Consider the following 5344-nt stretch of genomic DNA (forward strand, 5'->3'; position numbering starts at 1 on the left):
GAAGTGGACTGGAAGTACTTCCAGTCCACTTCCAAGTCTGCTGGGGAGTGTGCTGGGGGCCCCCCTGTGCCTCCCTGGCTCGGCAATCAACTGTGGGGGGACCCTGGGTGCCCCTCCAGACCCAGGAGGCACCAGTCACCAAGCTGGGAGGGTGCGGGGGAGGAGGGGGGCCCCGCCACGTGCTCCACAGAGGACCCAGAAGTGGGCCGGAAGTGCTTCTGGTCCACTTCTGGGTCTGCTGCCGAGCGCGCTGGGGATACCCTTGTGCACCTGTGGGACACTCCATGCGCCCCAGCATCGCAGCACTCACAAGCCACCTGCTACCTACAGGTATGTAGAAAAAACATTTAAAGCTGTGTCTATGTCCAAATTGCCGAATCTTTCTGAATCTCTCTGAATTGATTTGGAGAGATTAAAGGGTCCTCTGATTCAATTTGGATTTGGATATTCGGCCACCGAATCAGGCCAAATTTCAGCCAAATCGAATCGGGACTGAAGCTTTGCATAGCCCTACTATTCAGGCCAGAACACTATAGCCAGAGCAACTTTCATCTGTAATCTCTCATTGTTTCAGCAAACTTTGACTTATTTCACTCATGTAGTTCCAAAAAGAAGCAGTAGGTTTTTATACGTGATGATAGCAGGCAAGAAAGCAGAAGTAACTGCAGAGATATCCCGACATGCTTCTTGTTTCAGGAGGAGTTTGTTTGGTCAGCATACCTTTCCTCTTTGACAAGAGGAACATGCTTAAAAATGTTTGAGTGTGCTTTTGAGTTCATCACGTGTTTTTGTTGATCAGCAACACAAACCAACTCAGAAAGCAGTGCTTAAATCTCAATAGTTCTAAAGATGAATCTTGGGCTTTGAAGCTGAGTCAGGACTACCATTGGTGTTGTTGTGTCACTGAATTACTGACGTAGGTCTGATAAAGTTTTGGCCACCACAAGCATAGCTGCTTTTGGGTTCTGAAATTCAGCAGCATTTAAACTACAATATGGTTGAAGATTTCCAGTTAGAAGTGAAATCTTGCTTCTCAGACTCCCTCCTTTTGCAGCCACCCCCCAAGTCCTAGAATCCAAAGATGTATTATTCCCATGTTTTACCCCCACCCCCCTTAACAAGCAATAGTCATTTTGTTTTGTTGTAGCTCTTTTGTGGACTGCTCATAGTGGGCTTTATTGATCTTGTCATGGAAATGATCTAATTTTATGATCTAAGCATGAAATTAATAAATGACACTACTTAAACATCTCATGCAGTGATTCTCAGCCAGGGTGCCCTAGCACCTTGTGGTTCCATGTGAACCTATTAAGTGTGCTGTATGATACCACTCAATATTAGCACTGTTAAGTGTGCAAACATCTACATGAGTCATCATCAGGGACCCTGGTTTTCTCTGATTAAAAAAAAATCCCCAATTTTCGTATTAAAAAAAATAACCCCCAAACCACATTTTTCCATGATTAAAATGAAACACCACGATAGATAGATAGATAGATAATCATAGAAAACCAGGATCCTTGCTAATGGGTGATGCCTTGAGTCTAAAAGGTTTGACAATGATACTGCATAATTGTCCTGGTCAAGGAATACTTCCTTGTTCTGTGAAGCTGCAAGAGCTTTCAACACCTGTACAATCAAAGATCCACAAGAATGTAGCAATGCACTTAGCTAGTGCAAATAAGGTGCACAAATTAGTGCAGTCAACAGCACATAAGGTAGTGAGGAGACTAGCATTAGGGCCAGGCATCTTTGGCTCCCTAACTTAAATGACCCTTCCTGGTTTAAGTTAAACCAGAATCCCCCAACATCCCAGCATGCTCTCTGGGCTGTGCTTTCTGCTCCAGCAGAGCAGGGCTGGCCCCATCCCTCTGCTCCCCAGCTGGAGCAGGGACAGGCTCGGGGGGGGGTCTGGCCAGATGCTGGCCCCAGAAGGGAGCAGGGAAGAGGTTTATTCCCCACTCCCTCCCCTGTCCTACCAGCACAGACCTGTCAGGCATTCCCCCCTCCCTCTGGTGTTTGGCAGACGGGACAGGAGGGAACTTTTCCTGCTGCTCAACCTACACAGGGAGCAATCAGCAGTGGCAGTACTCAGGGCAGGCAGACCCCAGCTATGGTCCCCTGGGGGTAAAAGAGGGCATAAACCCCCTGCTTTCCCCCTTTGCCTCAGGGCACCATGCCAGCCAACATCTGGCTGTGCCCCGCCCTGCCGCTGCAGCAGTGAGAGGGGAGTCCTAGGTGGACCCCGGCTCCAGTCCATGCCAGTGGAGCAGGGAGGGGAGAATTAGACCCCCTCCCAGGCCAGTTCAGTCCAGGCTACTGCTAGGGCTGGCTATGTCTCCAGCTCCACCACAGCTTCCCTGCATCCCAGGGTGTGCTCTGGCACCCCTCAGTTCCTGGCCAGAGTGACTACAGGCATGTGCCTGCATTTCTGGAGTTAAGTGAATAGTTTCATAGTTGGTAGGGCTGGAAAGGACCTGAGCAGGTCATCAAGTCTGATCCCCTGCCATAGGCAGGAAAGAATGCTGGGGTCAAACTACCCCGGCTAGGTGATTATCTAGCCTCCTTTTGAAGACCCCCAAGGTAGGAGTGAGCACCACTTCCCTTGGAAGTTGGATTCAAATCCTAGCCGCCCTGACTGTGTAGTGCTTCCTGATGTCTAGCTTGAACCTACTTTTTAATCAACTTGTGGCCTTTATTCCTAGTTATGCTGGGTAGTGTTTGGGGGAATAGGGCCTCACCCGTTCCCCGCTGGTCCCCCCTGGTAAGTTTATAGACGGCCACCAGATCCCCTCTCAGCCTTCTTTTGTGGAGGCTGAACAGGTTCAGGTCCCGTAGCATCTCCTTGTAGGGTCTGGCCTGCTGCCCCTGATCATGCGGGTGGCCCTCCTCTGGACCCTCTCCATGCTGTCTACATCCCTCCTGAAGTGCAGTGCCCAGAACTGGATGCAGTACTCCAACTGTGGCCTGACCAATGTTGCACAGAGGGGGAGGATCACCTCCCTTGACCTGCTTCTGATGCATCTATGGATGCTTGGCAAGGTGCCGTTAGCCCTACTGACTGTGTCCTCACATTGGCGTCCCATGTTCATCTTGGAGTCAATAGTGACTCCAAGATCCTTTTCTGCCTCTATGCTGATGAGAAGGGAGTTCCCCAGCCTATAGGTATGTTGCTGGTTCCTTCTCCCTAGGTGCAACACCTTGCACTTGTCAGTATTGAATCCCATCCTATTCTCATCCGCCCACCCCTGTAACCTGTCCAGATCTAGTTGTAGCCTGTCCCTACCTTCTAGCATGCCCACTTCTCCCCACAACTTAGTGTCATCCGCGAATTTGAACAAGGTGCTTTTCACCCCCTCGTCCAAGTCGCTGATAAAGATGTTGAACAGTGCGGGCCCGAGGATCGAGGCTTGGGGGACTCCACTGCCCACATCCCTCCAGGTCGAAAATGACCTGTCCACCACCATTCTCTGGGTATGGCCCTCCAGCCAGTTAGCGACCCATCTGACTATGTATGCATCAATGCCACATTCGTTTAGTTTTTTAATGATAATAGGGTGAGAGACAGTGTCAAAGGCCTTCCTAAAGTCCAGAAAGACTACATCCACTGTGACACCTGTGTCCAAGGATTTTGTGACCTGGTTGTAAAAGGCCACCAGGTTGGTCTGACAGGACCTGCCTCTAATGCACCCATGTTGGTTGTCCCTGAGCATAGTCTCCCCTGCTGGTCCCTTGCAGATGTGCTCCTGGATAATTCTCTCAAACAGCTTCCCCAGGACCGAGGTAAGACTAATGGGCCTATAGTTGCCCAGGTCCTCCTTCCTTGCCTTTTTGAAAATGGAGACCACATTGGCCTTTTTCCAGTCCTCTGGCACCTAGTCAGAGCACCACGAGTGCTTGTAAAGCCATGCCAGGGGCTCCGCAATGACTCCTGCCAATTTCCTCAGCACTCTGGGGTGGAGATCATCTGGACTTGTTGATTTAAACACATCTAGCCCCACCAGAAGTTCCCTAACTAGGTCCTCCCTGATCCTAGGCCTGGCGGTGCCTCTCCTGAGTCCATCCAGAATCTTGCTGGGGATGTCCTGGTCCCTGCTCAGAAAAATAGAGGCAAAGAATTTGTTAAAGAGGTCAGGTTTTTCATCTGGTGCAACCATCAGATTGCCAAGCATGTTCTGCAGAGGCGCCATGTTACCCAGTGCCTTCTTTTTACTCCCTATGTATTTAAAAAAGAACTTCTTGTTATCTATGATCCAGGTCGCTAGTCCCAGGTGTCTGCCTTAGCCTTCCTAACAGCCCCCCTAAAGTCTCGAGGAATGGAGGTATAATCTTCCTTGGTGATGGCCCCTCCCTTTCATTGGGTGTATGCCTCCTTTTTAGCTTTCAGACGTTCCCGAATGCCTTTGGTGAGCCATGGGGGCTTTTGAGCACTCATGCCCCCTTTGATTCACGTTAAGACTGTCACCCTTTGGGCTCAGAGGATCGTCTCCTTAAGGAATGACTATTCATCTTGGACTCCCAACTCCCCTACCCTCCGGGATGTTTGTTCACTTGCAGATTGGTTCAGTCTAGGCAGGTTAGACTAACCTGCAAAGATTGAATCAAGTCAGGCTCTGGCTTTTTGAATGTCTGTCCCTAATCCAGGTGTTGGGTGGAAGAAATCTTTGGCCTGAGGCCAGAGAGGGGCTCAAACTGGTACCTCTGGAACTGTTCCAAGATGCTTAACTGCAGTCATGACACCCCAGCTCCATCATCCTGCAGACTGACATTTAGTAAAGGGTGGAACGTGATTGTGCGCAGTGTGCTATTTGTCTAACCAGTAACTTCTATGAGTCTTGAAAGCTTTTACATACATTATGTATCACCAGAAAGGCAGCTTTCAAGTGGCACAGCCACTACATGATTAAAAACATCAATCCTTGTATCTTTTAAAGCCAAAGTGCATTTGTATTTGTTAAAAGTTTATTTTGCTAAGTCTGACAGTAGGTGGCAGCAAAACTCACTTTCCAATTTTGCTGATCAGTACTGAGCAATGGCATTTATTCCAAACTTGTGCTCACAGAAGCCTGGCTACTCATGTACACAAGGAAAGGGCACACTAAGCTGTTAATGACCAGTGCTCACTTCCAGAGTAGACAGAGATGTGACATGACAGAGATGTGGCACAAATGAGAGAGGACCAGGGATCCTGGTTTTCTCTGAAAAATAATCCCTAATTTTCGGATTTGAAAAAGTAACCCAAAATCCACATTTTCCATTAAAATGAAACACTACTATATATATATATATATATATATATATATATATACACACACACACACACACACACACACACACACACATA

Source organism: Alligator sinensis, unplaced genomic scaffold (assembly GCF_000455745.1).
Source record: "Alligator sinensis unplaced genomic scaffold, ASM45574v1 scaffold1219_1, whole genome shotgun sequence".
In the NCBI taxonomy this organism is placed as follows: domain Eukaryota; kingdom Metazoa; phylum Chordata; order Crocodylia; family Alligatoridae; genus Alligator; species Alligator sinensis.